Raw genomic sequence first — 18,179 nt, forward strand, 5'->3', positions numbered from 1 at the left:
CAGAGTTTCAGTTTAGGATGATGGAAGAGTTCTAGAGATGGATGATGGTGGTGAGTGCACAACCATGTGACTAGTGCCACTAAACTGTACACTTAAAAATTGATTAAAATAAGAAGCTTTATGTTGTGTACATATTACCACAAATACAATAAAAGAAATGAAGTTCTCATATGTGCTGCAGCAGGGATGAACCTTGAAAAGATTCATGCTAAGCGGCCGGGCATGGTGGCTCACATGCCTGTAATTACAGCACTTTGGGAGGCTGTGGCAGGAGGATCGTTTGAGCTAAGGAGCTGGAAACCAGCGTGGGCAACATGGCGAAACCTCGTCTCTACCAAAAATACAAAAATTAGCTAGGCAGTGGTGGCAGCGCACCTGTAGTCCCAGCTATTTGGGAGGCTGAGGTGGGAGGATCACTTGAAACCCGGAGGTGGAGGTTGCAGTGAGCTGAGCGCCACTGTGCCCCAGCCTGGGCGACAGAACGAGACCCTGTCACAAAGAAAAAAAATAAATAAATAAAAAACATTGTGCTAAGCAAAATAAGCCGACACAGAAGGACGAATATTATATGATTCCACTTATACGAAATACCTAGAATAGGTAAATTCATTAGACAATTAGACAAAGTATCAGAGGAGGTTGGGGGGATGCTGAGGGGAGGGGAAAAGAAAAAAGAAAATCAAGGGATGGGAAGCAAATGGCTGCGGGGTAGAAGGGGAGTGGGCTGCCGCTTGGGTGTGTGGGCGTCAGGGGGAGACGGGACAGGCGATTCAGGCGCTGCGCGCAGGCGCCCCTGCGCTCCCGCCGTACGCAGCTGTCTTTGTCTGGGGCGGCGGCAGCGTGGCAGGAGCGAGGGGCGCCCCGACCCGTCCCCTCTGCCCTCCACTACCCCTGACGGCTCCAGCCCGTCCGTGTCTCACCGTCTTTATTTAACAAAGAGCGGAGAGACTATAAATGACCCTGAGCAGAGTGGCTGCGAGCAGGGCCCCTGGGGCGTCCCACGGGCGTCATCCTAGCCGCGTGAGCGCCGAGCTTGGGCACCCGGGGGGTTGGCGTGCTTGTACACTTGCTCCGTTTTCTCTGTAAGTACTAAGGATTCCCCTGCCGCCCTCTTCCTCATTTTCCACCATCCCAATTTACACAAGCATTAGTATTTTTTTTTTTTTTTTTTTTTGAGACGGAGTCTCGCTCTGTCACCCAGGCTGGAGTGCAGTGGCGCGATCTCGGCTCACTGCAAGCTCCGCCTCCTGGGTTCACGCCATTCTCCTGCCTTAGCCTCCCGAGTAGCTGGGACTACAGGCGCCCGCCACTACACCCGGCTTTTTGTATTTTTAGTAGAGACGGGGTGTCACCGTGGTCTCGATCTCCTGACCTCGTGATCCGTCCGCCTCGGCCTCCCAAAGTGCTGGGATTACAGGCGTCAGCCACGCGCCCGGCCGCAAGCATTAGTATTTACTTCCGTAATTTCCCCATGCCCATGTAACATCACACACACATACACACACACACACACACACACGTTTGCTTTTGTTTTCCAAGATGGCATCTAGTAGGCGCTTCTCTTTGTTTTGCTTTTCTAGTACACCGTGGAACCCCAAATCCCAGCTGGGATTCACTCTTTTCTAATGGCTGAACATTCATCCGGGGCATGAAGGCAGCTCAGTTCATTTCATCATTCCTTTGTTTCCTCTGTTTTGCCACCAGAAACTGCCGCGATGAATGTCAGTCCCCAGAGCCGGAACCGTTCCCGGTTTTCTCTACTTGGATCTGAGAACTCTGTCCCTCCAGTCCTGCGAGCGCTTTGCCAGGGTGACGGGCGGAAATGTCCCCGCATCCGTGCCTGCTTTCCCAGACGGGACCCCCCAGCAGTCCCCTCCACTGCCCTTGCTTCCTCCTAACCACTTCCCCCCAGCGACCGCGGAAGGCGCTTCCTCCCCCGCAGCGCGAGCCCCAAGCTCCTCCAGAGCCCCAGCTCTCCCCGCCCCCTTCCCGACCTTGTTTCATATGACCCCTCCCCCGCACATACTCAATTTCATCTTCCCAAGGCGCCCACTCTCCACATCCTGATGAAAAAAAGAGCCGGCTGCTGTCCTATGTTATTGTCATACTTCTTTCCTCCCGTGCACTACACAATTTGAACAACTTTTTTTTTTTCTTTTTTTGAGAAAAGGTCTCGAACTGTCGCCCAGGCTGGAGTACAGTGGCACGATGATGGCCCACTGCAGCCTCGCCCTCTCTGGGCACAGGTGATCCTCCTGCCTCAGCTTCCTAAGAAGCTGGTACTACAGGCGCGTGCCACCACTATTGGCTAATTTTAATTTTTTTTTAACCACAGGGTCTCGCTATGTTGCCCAGGCTGGTCTCGAACCCCTAGGCTCAAGGGATCCTCCCACCTCAGCCTCCCAAAGCGCTGAGATTACAGGCGTGAGCCACCGCGCCCCGCGGTAAATACTATTCCAAGGCGATGGCACCTGAGTTTGAGGAGATTAATCGGGTTTACTGCAGGGAAGGAGCATTGGCCCTGGTGGCCAGAGGCAAGGGTACGAACCTGACCCTGCCCTTTCCCTGCCTGGTTCTGCCTTCAGCAAATTGTTCCACACATCTCTGGTTTCCTCCCCACATGATCCCAAGGCCCTGCTGGCTCTAGCCTTTGTGAGGCTAGAATTACAATTCCATTCCTCCCCAGCCACGCCCCATCTCTTGCTCCCTGTGCTAGCGCTTTCCCCAATCAGCCACACTTTCCTTTCCCATTCACTGAGCCTGTGGAAAGCCCTCTCTCTTAATCTGAATATCTAGATCCTATTCACCTTTGAAGACCCGACTTGGCCACGTTTCTTCCCAAAGCCTACTGCATGCCCTCTGTGGGAGGAACTGCTCTGTCCTTGCAAAGCCACTGTCTGTAGTACTTTCTCTGTATCTTACCAGTGGCATCGCCCACTCTGCCTGGGGTGCTGTTCCATACTTGTCCTTCTTCCAATGCCATTTATGTTTCTGGTAAGACCTTAGCATAGCACTTTGCCCACGGTAAAGGATATGGTTTCGGGAGTCCCAAGACCCGGGTCCACGTCCCAGCTCTGACACTAAATGTGTTACCTTGAACATGTCACATAGCCTTTCTGAGCCTTAATTTCTCCAAATGTAAAATGGAAATAGTAACTTATTTCATAGTGTTGCTGTGTTGATTAGATGAGACATTATATAAGAAAATGCTTTGTGAACTGTAAAGCTATTTACAGACATAAATAATAATAGTTAAAGATAGATATTATTCAGATGCTGGCAAGAGGGATATCCTTTGCAAAACAGAATTAAAAAAAAAAAAAAGAAAAGAAAAGAAGGCATGGTGGCTCATCTCTATAAACCCAACACTTAGCACTTAGGGAGGTCGAGGCAAGAGGATCACTTGAGCCCAGGAGTTCAAAACCAGCTTGGGCAACATAGCAAGACTCCCATCTCTACAAAAATAAAATTAGCCTGGCATGGTGGCATGCGCCATTAATCCTAGCTATTTGGGAGCCTGAGCCCAGGAATTTGAGGTTACAGTGAATTATGATCATCCCACTGCACTGCAGCCTGAGTTGCAGAGCATCTCTTGAAAAAAAAAACAAAAATGTGGGAAAACTGTGGAAAATGAAAAAGACTTCTTGGTTGCCATCTCCAAATTTGGGGACTGATTCCTAATTATTCCTTTTAGATCAATTACCAGGTGATGTTAATACACCGTAATAGTAAAAGCTAGAAATAATCTAACTTTTGAACAGTTGGAGGATGATGAAGTTATGGGTAATGGGAATAATATGTTATCATCGAAGTTAAATTTCTGAAGAATATTTAATGACATGGGAAACCAGTCATAATATAACATGAAAGCTAAAAAAGCAAGGTACTAAATAGTGGTGGAGAGGAGGTGTAAGAAGAGACTTTTCTCACCACCCTTCACAGCTTTCTGTTTGGCCCCTGAGTGGGGTGTCTGATGCCAGAGAACTTGGGACATATTCTAAGGCCTTAGTCTTACACAAATAGCTCACTCCCTGCCTCCCAAGAGACAGGGATTCAGAACAGGTGAACCAGGAGCCTAGAGCCTCAGGGGAGACCAAGCACTGTCCCAGATCCAGGCCCTGATTCTGTGGCCCAATGGCCTGACAATCTAAGGTCCTCTGTCTACCACTTCTTCCAGCTGGACTGTGGACCTCAAACATAACCTCTCACTTCCTGCTTTGACACTGTTTCCAGAGTGGGTTTATAGGAAAGACCTCCTCCAAAAAAGCAGGCTCCAACTACCAACACTAGAGAACTAAGCTCTAGCCAGGTGCAGTGGCTCACGCCTAATCCCAGCACTTTGGGAGGCCGAGGAGGGCAGATCACTTGAGGTCAGGAATTCAAGAGCAGCCTGGCCAACATGGCAAATCCCTGTCTCTACTTTTAAAAATACAAAAATTAGCCGAGCGTGCTGGTGTGTGCCTGTAATCCCAGCTACTTGGGAGGCTGAGGCATGAGAATTGCTTGAACCCAGGAGGCAGAGGTTGTAGTGAGCTGAGATCACACCACTACACTCCAGCCCAGGCAAGGCAACAGAGCGAGACACTGCCTCAAAAAAAAAAAAAAAAAAAAAAAAAAAAAAGAAAAGAAAAGAAAAAGAGAGAACTAAGTTCCAAAAAGAGGGGCCATGTGGGCCACAGGAGAGGGCAAAAATGAGCTGTCACTGGTGATTGGGGAAGTGCAAGGGGCTCCAGAGAGAAGGTGACATTTATGCTGGTCATGGGATGGTATTTGGCAAGTGGAGATATGATCATTAAAAGAAAGTTGTATTGTTATTATCTTACATTTCACAGTTCAGGATGGGGGAGGGGAGATGTTTTGTTTAAAATACCTTTTCTCCTCTTTTTTTTTTTGAGATGGAGTCTCGCACTGTCGCCCAGGCTGGAGTGCAGTGGCCCGATCTCGGCTCACTGCAAGCTCTGCCTCCCGGGTTCACACCATTCTCCTGCCTCAGTCTCGCAAGTAGCTGGGACTACAGGTGCCCGCCACCATGCCTGGCTAATTTTTTTTTGTATTTTTAGTAGAGATGGGGTTTCACCGTGTTAGCCAGTATGGTTTCCATCTCCTGACCTCGTGATCCACCCACCTCGGCCTCCCAAACTGCTGGGATTACAGGCATGAGCCACCGCACCCGGCCCCCTTTCTCCTCTTATTAAAACTTTTATTGTAGAAAATGTGGAAAATAAAGATAAGAATATTAAAACATAAATAAATAAATATAAGAATAAAAGTTTCCAGGCCAGGTGCAGTGGCTCACGCCTTTAATCCTAGCACTTTGGGAGGCCGAGGCGGGTGGATCACCTGAGGTTGGGAGTTCGAGACCAGCCTGACCAAAATGGAGAAACCCTGTCTCTACTAAAAATACAAAATTAGCCAGGTGTGGTGGCTCACGCCTGTAATCCCAGCTACTTGGGAGGCTGAGGCAGGAGAATTGCTTGAACCTGGGAGGCAGAGGTTGCGGTGAGCTGAGATCGCGCCATTGTACTCCAGCCTGGGTGACAGAGCGAGACTCTGCCTCAAACAAAAAAAAAGGAATAAAAGTTTCCTATAACGTCACCATCTAGAGCAGTGGTTCTTAACCCTGGCTGCACATTAGTGTCTCCTGGGGAGTGTTTAGGAAATACCATGAACTTTCTCCACCAATAACTTGAAGGGAAAAAAAAGAAAAGAAATACCATGAACCATCTGCAGAGAATCTGGTTCACGTGGGGAGAGGTGGGCCCCATGTTCTCTCTCTCTCTCTTTTTTTTTTTTTTTTTTTTAAGACGGAGTCTTGCTCTGTTGACCAGGCTGGAGTGCAATGGTGCAATCTTGGCTCGCTGCAACCTCTGCCTCACAGGTTCAAGTGATTCTCCTGCCTCAGTCTCCCGAGTAGCTGGGATTACAGATGTGCACCACCACACCCAGCTAATTTTTGTATTTTTAGTAGAGATGGGGTTTCACCATGTCAAACTCCTGATCCCAATTGATCCACCCACCTTGGCCTCCCAAAGTGCTGGGATTACAGGCATGAGCCACCATGCCCGGCCTGTTCTCTTGCTCATACACAAACACACACACACACACACACACAAACAAAATCTCACCCCATCCATTAGCAAATTCTATCAGTCTACCTTCAAAATAGATCCAAGATCTGAACACATCTCACTGTTTCCTCTGCCATCATCCTGGTCCAAGTCACCACCTCCTACCTGGATTATTGCAGTAACCTCGTAAGTGTTGTCCAACTTCTGTCTTCAGCCCCCATACCTGTCCCCTAAGCCTGTCTTCCACATTGCACTCTCTAGAGTGATCCTTTAAAAACCTAAGTCAGGGCCGGGCTCAGTGGCTTATGCCTGTAACCCTAGCACTTTGGGAGGCCAAGGCAGATGGATCACTTGAGGTCAGGAGTTCAAGATCAGCCTGGCCAACATGGTGAATCCCTGTCTCTACTAAAAATATAAAAATTAGCTGGGCATGGTGGCACACCCATGTAATCCCAGCTACTAGGGAGGCTGAGGCAGGAAAATCGCTTGTGCTCGGGAGTGGGAGGTTTCAGCAAGCCGAGATTGCGCCACTGCACTCCAGCCTCGGCGACAAAGCAAGACTCCATCTCAAAAAAAAATAAATAAATAAAAATAAAAACCTAAGTCAGGACATGTCCCTTCCCTACTCAAAATCCTCCCCACGGCTCCCCATCTCACTCAGAGTAAATGACAAATCCTTAGAATGCCCACAAGGTCCTACATGACCCAACCTGGGCTGCTTTGCTGCCCTTGTCTCCTGCCAGTGTCACCTGTGCTCACCATACTCCAGCCACACTGGCCTCCTTGCTGTTCTTAAAACACAGCAAGCATGTGCTGCCTCAAGGCCTTTGCACTGGCTGTTCCCTCTGCCTAGCCTCCCTTGGTAGTTCTCACCATTTCTTCAGGTCTCTGGTAAATCTCAACTCATCAGAGGGGCCTTCCCTGCCTACCCTAAATAAACCTGCAAAGTCCCTCACAGTCCCTAGACCCTCTTGTCTGCTCTACTCTTCTCCAGGGCACTTTTTACCAACACACCTATGATGTCTTTTTTGTTAATCCCAGGCCTCAGATTTAGAGTCTTGCAAAGTATCTCTTGAAAATAGCTCCTCAGCTTCCATCTCAAACCGTCTCTGCTGAGGTTCAACAGTCCCATTGTCTGCATCGCACCTCCCCCAAGCCTGTATTCTCTAAACTCCTCCCTCCTTCTGCCTTCATCAGTCAGCTCAGGAAAATGAACTAGAGGAGTGGTCAGGCTTTCAGCCCCCAGAATGGCCCAAACTCAAGCCCCATGTTGGGGCTTTGCTAGTTAACTGATTAATTAATTAATTATATTTTGTAAACAAGATCATAACATTCCTATTGTTGGACAGCCAGGGTTTTTTTTTTTTTCCTCAAGTTTTTTACTATTGTTAACAACCTTGAACACACCCATGATTGTTTCCTTGAGATAAATTATTTGAAGAGGGATTATTAAGACAAAGGGTACAATTTTCAAGGCTTCTGGTGTGTATTGCCAATTTTTCTCCCAGTTTATCTAATTATACTCCCACTAGCAATATGTGGCGCCTTTTATAGTGTTACATCCTTGACAAAACTGGGTATTTAAAAAACATCGGGAGTTGAAAAAAAATTAGATCCTGTCTTAATTGACATTATTGGTGAAGTTGAACATCTTTTTATTTTTATTTATTTATTTATTTTTGAGACTGAGTCTCTGTTGCACAAGCTAGAGTGCAGTGGTGCATTCTTGGCTCACTGCAACCTCTGCCTCCTGGGTTCAAGTGATTCTTGTGCCTCCTCCTCCCAAGTAGCTGAGCCTACAGGCATGCGCCACCATGCTCAGCTAATTTTTGTATTTTTAGTAGAGACGGGGTTTCACATGTTGGCCAGGCTGGTCTAGAACTCCTGACCTCAGGTGATCTACCCACCTTAGCCTCCCAAAGTCTGGGATTACAGGCTTGAACCACCGCATCCGGCGAACATTTTTTTATCTATTTCCCTTTTTCTCATGATTTGCCTCTGTCCCTTTTCTTCTGTTGGAATATCAGACTTTTTCACTTCTTGATTTATAATCATTATTTTAATAGCAAGAATTTGACACTTTGACATGTGGATGCAGATGTTTTTTCAGTTTTACACCTTTCAATTCTGTTGTATGTTTTAATATAGACAATTTAGAAATATTTTACAAAATCTTTTTCCTTGCAGCTTTTGGTTTTGGTTTTATGTTTCTGGGTGGCAAGTTTTAAATAGGCCTCATAATATTCCCTGACATCTGAGATCCCATATTAAGTGGAGAGGGTTATAAATCTCAGACATTCCAGTTCTCAATCCACTTAGCCAGTGCCTTTCAAACTTTTTTTTTTTAAACTAAGACTTGTGGTAAAAGATACATTTTTACATACCATTATACATAAATATATTTATTTTTGAAAATTATTTTAAAACGTTTTGTGAAACATTATGTACCATAACTACATGTGATATAGTCTGATATTTCCTGCTTGACTAATTTTATCTTATTTTTTAAGTGTTGGTCTTTACCTAGTAAATTGCTTTAACAAACCCATCAGTGGATTCTTGACTCAGGGTTTGAAAAACAGGTCAGGACCGTGAAGAGGCTGATTTTTCTCTCTGCCCAAATCATACCTCCTTCCATGCCACTTTCACTTATTTCCCACTCCAGAGGGGTGATGGAGAGGCCAGACAATCATAAATCCATAGAGGAACACTGAAGACTTGTGCAGGAGCACTCAGGCTGAACTAAACTCTGATTGACATCTAACAGGCAAGGGTAAAAACTCTGGTTTTGAATTTCAAGCCTGAGGTTTAGAATAAAGTTCCTTCTAGTTCCATGGTCCTGAAATCCTCACCCTAACTATACTCATTTTAGTGTAGTCCTAGAAAACTCCTCTTGTCCACTGTGTAATCCTGGACTTGGCAACAAATGGTCACCAGGATCTGCTCCAGCTCAGCTGTTCTTGCAATTAGAGCCCAAGACAAGGGTGACATTACTTTCTTGGGCATAGAAGCTAATCTGATGCATTCTTTGTACGTACATTTACACTGGCATGGAGAAGCCAGCCCCACTGTGCAAGGGTGGAGAATCATTAGGTAACTTACTCTGAAAAAAGGGCTGATGACATAAAGTGAATAAAGAAGTGATGAATCCATGAGAAAGTCCTCATAAGAAACATCCGTCTAGGATTTGGGATCAGAAGACCTAAATTCAAGTCCCCATTCTGTCTGGAATTTCCCAACATTGTGTGTTCTGGGTCACGTCAAAACTCTGTGCCTCATCTTTCTCATCCATAAATGGTTATAATAATAGCAGCTTTCTCAGGATTGTAGAGAAATGCAATTGAAATAGCAGTAAGGTGCTAAGCAGTGGTAGTTGCTGCTGTCGATTTATATACAGGCCTTCCTGAGTTTGAAAGGCTGTTAAACCACTGGCCAGTTAATTTGGCGAGTGATTTGTGCCTATAGATTAACTCCAGTTAGAGTTAATGGTTCTAATATCCTTAAGAGCATTTTAGAGTTTAGGCCAGACACCTCTGGTTATTGCTTGTTAGGGCTGACTGTGCATGGGCAGGTTTCCATGCCATGAGCCCCAAAGCACAGCTAAACCGAGTCAAATGCATGGCACACATTTTTCTTTTCTTTCTTCCGAAAGAGCCTTCAGGGGTTTCTGGAGAGTGAGCACAGCCTGCCTTCCAGGCACCTCTGAGCTTTCTTGGTTGTGTGCCTTTCATTTTCATTTGCCCTGAGCGGCCCTTGCACCCACTAAGCCCCCAAGGGTGCCTTTGGAAGACAAGCTCCAGCAACCTTGGTGTGGTTAAGATGAGTTTTAACACTGAAGGATACAGCGAGGCCAAAATTGCAGATATGCTGCGCAGGTTTGCAGCCCCTGATAATGGTGAAACCTTGAAGGGAGCAAACTGTGAAGCTGAGGCTGAATTGATAGCTCCAAATGTTGCCATGGAGGCTTCTCGGGTGACAGGCTACTTCTGTTCCCTTTTTCCTCCCCGCAGAAAATTTTCTGCTGGGGACTTACCTGAGGGGACTGCCTGACCCACAGGGATTTCCCTCCTCTGGGAAGAGCCAACACCTAGGATGCACCCCAGTGGCCATGTCTAGGGTTCAGGACTCTGTCTCCCTGGGCAGAGCTGACTGATAGGGCTGTGGGCACCTAACACAGGCAGGCAAACCAGATTCTCTCTCCTAGGAATTTGAAACCTGAACAGAATTTCTGAGCCTGGCAAGCTTGGAGCAGTGTCACATGAATGCTCGTGTTTTAGAATGAAGGTCCCTCATCTGCTGCGGTCCCTGCCTGTCTAGGGCTGTTTGTTAGCACTTCCTTTAGTCCCCGGAGCCACCCTAGGCTCCTTCTAATAATGTTCTGTTTCGATTAGGTAGTCAGAGTTGCTTTGGGAGGACTCAAAGCAAAACCAAGCCTAACAAGAAAGCCATTATAAGGAATGGGGCACTGGAAACAGCATGGACTTGGTTTTTTTTTGTTTTAAACTCTTCCCACACCCAAGGTAGTTTTGAATCTTAGTTTTCAACTGGCCAGCTGTATATATAAATTTACACAAGTTACTTTTTCTTTCTTTCTTTCTTTCTTTTTTTTTGAGACGGAGTTTTGCTCTTGTTGCCCAGGCTGGAGTGCAATGGTGCGATCTTGGCTCATTGCAACCTCCACCTCCCAGGTTCAAGTGATTCTCCTGCCTCAGCCTTCCGAGTATCTGGGATTACAGGCATGCACCACCACATCTGGCTAATTTTGTATTTTTAGTAGAGACAGGGTTTCTCCATGTTGGTCAGGCTGGTCTTGAACTCCCTACCTCAGGTGATCCACTCCCTTTGGCCTCCCAGAATGCTGGGATTACAGGCGTGAGCCACGGCACCCAGCCACAAGTTACTTTTTCTAAGCTTTAATTTCCTTGACTATAAAATGGTAACCACTGGGTGCAGTGGCTCACTCTTGTAATCCCAGCCCTTTGGGAGGCTAAGGCAGGAGGATTGCTTGCGGCCAGGAATTCGACATCAGCCTAGGCAACATAGTGTGAACCCTCCCCCACACCCCCGCCAAAAAAATTAGCTGGGCATGGTGGTACACACCTAGGGTCCTAGCTACTTGGGAGGCTGAAGTGGAAGGATCGCTTGATGCCAGAAGGTTGAGGCTATGGTGAGCTATAATTGTGCCACTACGCTGCAGCCTGGGCAACAGAGGTCTACCCTGTCTTTTCTTTTTTTTTTTTTTTGAGATGGAGTCTCACTCTGTCACCCAGGCTGGAGTGCAGTGGCGCAATCTCGGCTCACTGCAATCTCCGTCTCCTGGGTTCAAGCGATTCTCCAGCCTCAGCCTCCCGAGTGGCTGGGATTACAGGCACGTGCTACCACACCCAACTAATTTTTGTATTTTTAGTAGAGACGGGGTTTCACCATGTTAGACAAGATGGTCTCGATCTCCTGAGCTTGTGGTTCACCCACCTCGGCCTCCCAAAGTGCTGGGATTACAGGAGTGAGCCACTGCACCCAGCGAGGCCCTGTCTTTATAAAACAAAAACAAAAACGTAAATGCTTTCTTTACAGTTTTAAAAATTGGGATCATCTACTTCATAAAATTGGTTCTTCGATTAGTCTAATGATATTTCTTGTGGTCCCACAGAGGCATTTTTGCTCATTTCCTAGCCCTCAGTGTGACAGATGGCTGAGGCTTCTGGGCATTGGTGATATTAGGGTACTTTAAATTTCACTACATTTAACATTTTGTTAAACCAGGAATCCTTTCTTTCTCCATCTTCTCTAGGAATCAAAGGTTTCAATACTTCTGCTACTTGAGATTTTTGTTTGTTTTATCTCTTTAAAAGCCCCCTCTACAGAAGGGCCGGGGCATGGTGGTAGCAACTACACATCCAGGAAAGTCTTGAGCTTTTTGTTTGTTTGTTTGAGACAGGGTCTCACTCTGTCGCCCTGGCTGGGGTGCAGTGGCACGAGCGCTACTCACTGCAGCCTTAACCTTCTGGGTTCAAGCGATCTTCCTGCCTCAGCCTCCCGAGTAGCTGGGACCACAGGCATGCACCACCATGGCTAACTAACTGTAAGATTTTTTTGCTGTGTTGCCCAGGCTGGTCTTGAATTCTTGGCCTCAAATGATCTTCCTGTCTTGGCTTCCCAAAATGCTGGGATTATAGGCGTGAGCCATCGTGCCTGGCAGTCTTGTTTTTTTTCAATTGTAGTGAAATACACATAACATAAAGTTTACCATCTCAGCCATGTAAGTGTACATGGCATTAAGTACATCCACATTGTTGTGTAACCATAGGATGATCTTGTTTTAAAGCAATTTTAAATATTTAAATTGCATTGTATTTTAATTTTTCTGCTGTATGCAAAATTGTCATATGAATAAAAAACTTTTAAACCCTTTGTCAGACCACCTGTCTCTGTTTTTCAAACTGCAGTAACAGTATGAACCAGGTCAAGTCCTAAGCAGTTTTGAGCTCTGCCCTGGGGAACAGTACTCAGAAGTTAGTGCTGGAAGGGAATTTAGGAGTTGTCCAGTCCATGGGACTTCCTTGATTTACATGATTGCCCATTTAGTTGGTTATTCAGGCATCAAACCTTTACTGAGCCTCTGTGCCAGGAACTGGAAAGGGTACTGGGGGAAGAACACAGCCGGGGTGGCCAAGCCACTGTCCTTCCCAGTGGAGCTCATGGCTGTCCAGAGGCAGATAGGGACTCAGGACAATAGGGGAAGGGGCTCAGTGAGCTGGAGAGTATGAGATGAGATTAAAAATGTAGCCTGGGACCAGATTTTAAAGGCTTCAAATGTCATAGAGAAGAGTTTAGATTTTCTTTTATTTTTTGCTACAGGTAATGGAGGCAGTGGGGTGGGAGTGGAGGTGGAGTCATGTGCATTTTAGAGTCAGTGCTGGCAGCATTGTAGATAGAGGGTGGGCTGGAGGGGTGCAAAATCAAGCTCAGTGAGAAACCTGTTGTACTCAGTAGCTTGGAAACATTAAATGTCTTTTAAAATCACACAGTGACAGAGCCAGGCCGACTGCCCAGCCCCAGGTTCTTTCTAAGCAAATGCAATAGGATGGATTTTTTCAAAACTTTGCAATACCGGATTTTGCCAGTATTTCCTTCTAAAGAAGGCTCTCTCCCACCCAGTCCATGTTCTTTCCCTCATTCCATTGCTAGTTTCCCCAAAGCCTCCCTGGGGAAAGGCCTCTCCTCAAGATTATACTACTAGGAATGAAACTTGCTAGAAAAATGTGAAGCATTCCTGAACACCACCTCCACACCAGCAGCAGGCTTTGCAATGCTATCTTTGTGCCTTCCAGATAAAGAGATCGAAGTTTCTCCAAGATCTGATTCCCCAGGCTGATTTACATGAGGAGGGGTGTGAGTGGGGAGGAGGGATAGGCATGATCTGCACAGAGGATGCAGATGGAAATTTCTGTTCCAAAGGTGAAGTCTCTCATGGCTGACAGCACTGGATCGCATTAACAAGGAAACCAGCCCTGCTCTCTGGCTGTGGGATCAGATACAAAATCTAAGGAACAGTTTGACTTCAATCTAGAATCCTGCAATATCTAAGCTGGAAAAGTCCTTAGTCCTATCTAGGCCAACCCACCCATTTTATGAATGGGGAAATTGAGCCCCAGGAAGTGGGAGATCAGACCTGGAGACAAGTGCTCTTGGCTTTATGCCAAGTATCCTTTCCACAGCCTCCTGCTGCTCTCATCCAATAGTACATGTGTATGTGTGCATAGATTTATAAATAAGTAAAACTTGAGAGATAAATAAAACAACAGAAAGTGCCCTTAAGTGGCTGCATTTTTTAAAGTGTGCCACACTGGGTGCCGTGGCGCATGCCTGTGGTCCCTGCTACTCCGGAGGCTAAGCCGAGAGAATCCCTTGAGGCCAGGAGTTTGAGGTTGTACTGTGTTATGATCACGTCTGTGAACAGTCACTGCGCCTCAGCCTGAGCAACATAGCGAGACCCCTTCTTTAGAAAGAATTATTATTATTTCTTTTTTGGGATGGAGTTTTGCTCTTGTTGCCCAGACTGGAGTGCAATGGCATGATCTTGGCAACCTCTGCCTCCACGGTTCAAGCAATTCTCCTGCCTCAGCCTCCCGAGTAGCTGGGATTACTGGCATGTGCCACCATGCCTGGCTAATTTTGTATTTTTAGTAGAGAGAGGGTTTTTCCATGTTGGTCAGGCTGGTCTCTAACTCCCAATCTCAGGTGATCCGCCCGCCTTGGCCTCCCAAAGTGCTGGGATTACAGGCGTGAGCCACCGCGCCCTGCCCATTTCCTGTATCTCTTATTCTACCAGCATGTCATAAATGTTTAGCAATCTTTGTAAAAAAAAACAAAACAAAACAAAAAGGAAGACTAGGAAAGAGAGCAGACAGATTGCTCTTTCTATCAGGTTGAAAAAACATTTAAGGCTGGTGGGGTGGCTACGCAGGAGGCTAAAGCGGGAGGATCACTTAGGCCCAGGAATTAGAGGCTGCAGTGAGCTAGGATCCTGTCAATGCATTCCAGCCTGGGTGATAGAGTTGTTTGTTTTGTTTGAGAAATAGTCTCGCTCTGTTGCCCAGGCTGGAGTGCAGTGGCGGGATCTTGGCTCACTGCAACCATTGCCTCCCAGGTTCAAGTGATTCTCCTGCCTCAGCCTCCCGAGTAGCTGGGATTAAAGGTGTGTGCCACTATGCCCAGCTAATTTTTGTATTTTTAGTAGAGACGGGGTTTTGCCATGTTGCCCAGGCTGGTCTTGAACTCCTGACCTCAAGTGATCTGCCTTCCTCAGCCTCTCAAAGTGTGCTGGGATTACAGGCATGAGCCACTGTGCCCAGCTCGTAGTCAGTATTTTTAAAGTATTAATAAATTATTGAGTTTGGCCAGGTATGGTGGTTTATTAATCCCAGCACTTTGGGAGGCCAAGGCAGGAGGATCACTTTAGCCCAGGAGCTCGAGACCAGCCTGGACATAATAGCAAGAACCTATCTCTACAAAAAAGTAAAAGGTTAGCTTGGCATGGTGGTGAGCGCCTGTAGTCCCAGCTGCTCAGGAGGCTGAGGCAGGAGGAACACTTGAGCCCAGAGGTTTGAGGCTGCAGTGAGCCGTGAAAACAAAACAAACAAAAAATACACACACACACACACACACACACACAGATGTATACATGGAGAGAGAGGTTTTTTTTGTTTTTTTTTTTTGAGACGGAGTCTCTATGTCTCCCAGGCTGGAGTGCAGTGGTGTGATCTCAGCTCACTGCAACCTCTTCCTCCCAGGTTCAAGCAATTCTCCTGCCTCAGCCTACTGAGTGGCTGGGAGTACAGGCGCCCGCAACCATTCCCAGCTAATTTTTGTAATTTTATTAGTGACAGGGTTTTGCCATGTTGGCCAGGCTGGTCTCAAACTCCTGACTGCAGGTGATCCGCCCACCTTGGCCTCCCAAAGTGCTGGGATTACAGGTGTGAACCACTGTGCCCGGCCTATATTGAGCTATTTTAAACTCTTTCCCACCCCTGTACTAAGTCTAAAATCCGGCATATGTTTTACATCTTTATTCAGACTAGCCATATTCCAAGTATTCAACTGCCGCATGTGACAAGTGGCCGCCGTGTTGGACAGGACAGGTTAAATGTTTCCTTCATGTCCCAAAACCTGCATATTGTAAGTTTTTATTAAATATGCGCCCCTGGGGTGCCCTGTCTCCTGCTGAGGAACCCTCCTGACAGCAGCAGATGCTCTGCTTAGACCTTCTCTTCCAGTTTGAGCCCATTTGGAAAAAGCCAATGTATTTTAACTTACTATATCCCATCCTTGTGCAAACATTGCCATGCCTTTGCAAGATCCATTGGCTTCAACATCGCTTTGACTTGCCTGCTTACACCAGATTTACGACCATAGGAAGAAAGTTACATTTTCTGGTTCTTTTTTGTTTTTGTTTTTGTTTTTTTTTGAGAGGGAGTCTGGCTCTGTCGCCCAGACTGGAGTACAGTGGCACGATCTCGGCTCACTGCAACCTCCGCCTCCTGGGTTCAAGTGATTCTCCTCCCTCAGCCTCCCGAGTAGCTGGGACTATAGGTGTGGGCCACCACACCCAGTTACTTTTTTTTTTTTTTTTTTTTTGAGATGGAGTCTCACTCTGTTGCCAGGCTGGAGTGAGGTGGCGCAGTCTCGGCTCACTGCAACCTCCACCTCCTGGGTTCAAGCAATTCTCCCGCCTCAGCCTCCTGAGTAGCTGGGACTACAGGCACGTGCCACCACACCCGGCTAATTTTTTGTATTTTTAGTAGAGACGGGGTTTCACCGTATTAGCCAGGATGGTTTCGATCTCCTGAGCTCGTGATCTGCCTGCCTCAGCCTCCCAAAGTGCTGGGATTACAAGCATGAGCCACCACGCCCTGCCTGTTTTTGTATTTTTAGTAGAAACAGGGTTTCACCATGTGGGCCGGGATGGTCTCCATCTCTTGACCTTGTGATCCGCCTGCCTCGGCCTCCCAAAGTGCTGGGATTACACGCGTGAACCACCGTGCCTAGCCTTCTGTCTTAATTTTCACAAAAGTATTTGGTTGGCCCCAAAGGCAGCCGATGCAAGGGCAGAGTGGGAATGTCACAGGAGCCTCTGTACCTGTGACTCTTCCCACCCAGGCCCCGCCCCGCTGGGGGTGGCAGCCCTGTGGCCTTTGCAGCCAAGCAGCATGAGTCATCTTGGTCACTTGTTAAACCTTAGCTTCAGACTCAGAGCCGCTTTTGTTTTTCAGTTGAATCGGCAGCCCTGGACACACACACACACACACCCCCACACACCCACACACAAGCGCGCGCGCGCACATGCGCAGCCAACCAGGCTTAGTTCTTAAGTGGGAGAACATATTGTTTGTCATAATTAATGTCACATTCCTGAACCTGGCCTTTCTCTGCCACCCTAGGGGCCGATGGTCTCTGTCTGGGAAGCCCTGTATGCTATCAGTTAGGGCAGGAGGTTGGGGAAGAATTCAGATCCGACCAAAGGAACAAGGCAGGAATTCATCCTCCTATGACTGAAGGGATGTCCACAACCCAAACAGGGCCCCACTACTCCAGCCAGGGCGGCAGAGCCTCTCCTTGTCCTCCCACCCAGGGTTGGAGATTTAAGTCTCCATACGTCTCAATTCACTTCTTAACCCCAGTGGTTCTCAACCATGGCTGCATGTTAGACTCACTCAGAGAGCTTAAAAAATTTCTGATGCTCAGGTCAAAAACCAGACCATTAACTCAGAACCTTTGAGGCCTTTACTCTTTGACCAGGTGGATTTATGATTTACAGGCTCAGATGGAGCCATATGCTCCGTCCAGCAGTCCTTCAGTACTCTGGAGTCCACAGCCCCAACAGTTTCCAGGCCCAAGAACAGTGATTGGACACCCCCACTGCTCTCTTGGCCCCCCCGTCCTTCCTCAGTCAGTGTGGTTGAGAAAGTGCAGGGAAAGGAACACTCCTTTTCTCCCACTTCAGAGAAAGCTAGCAGCGTCCCCACCACTGCTGGCCACACACCCTGTGACCTCTGTGCTTTGCTCCATATGCTTTTTCCTCTGTCTCGTTCTCAAATGTTTAGTCTGTTTGTTGGTCTTTTCCTCTTCAGCTTATGAACATCCCTGTGTCACTACCACCTAAAAAACCCAAATCCTTATCTCCATTCTGTCTCCCCTTCAACTTAGTACCTACCTCTTAGCTTAGTGGCTTCTTCTTCTTCTTTTTTTTTTTTTTTTTGAGACAGGGTCTCGCTTTGTCGCCCAGGCTGGAGGGCAGTGGCGCAATCACGGTTCACTGCAGCCTCGAACTCCCAGGCTAAAGCAATCCTCCCATCTCAGCCCCTGGAGTAGCTGGGACTACAGGCGCCAGCCACCACACTGAGCTAATTTCTTTTCTTTTCTTCTTTCTTTTTTTTTTTTTGAGATGGAGTCTCACTCTTTCACCCAGGATGGAGTGCGGTGGTGCAAAAATTTTTGTATTTTTGTTTAGTAGAGATGGATTTTTACTGTGTTGGTCAGGCTGGTTTTGAACTCCTGACCTCAAGTGATCCGCCTGTCTCGGCCTCCCAAAGTGCTGAGATTACAGGCATG

At 47.2% G+C, this 18,179-nt stretch overlaps 1 long non-coding RNA gene across 1 annotated transcript; it reads left to right on the forward strand.

Annotated features, from left to right (window-relative positions):
• The first annotated feature begins 785 nt into the window (after positions 1-785).
• LOC134807889 (uncharacterized) lies at positions 786-2,092 on the forward strand. The gene is made up of 2 exons (XR_010149413.1): positions 786-1,082; positions 1,705-2,092. It is a non-coding gene; the product is annotated as an uncharacterized LOC134807889 (long non-coding RNA).
• The last annotated feature ends 16,087 nt before the right edge of the window (positions 2,093-18,179 follow it).

This window comes from Pan troglodytes, chromosome 12 (assembly GCF_028858775.2).
Source record: "Pan troglodytes isolate AG18354 chromosome 12, NHGRI_mPanTro3-v2.0_pri, whole genome shotgun sequence".
NCBI classification, from domain to species: domain Eukaryota; kingdom Metazoa; phylum Chordata; class Mammalia; order Primates; family Hominidae; genus Pan; species Pan troglodytes.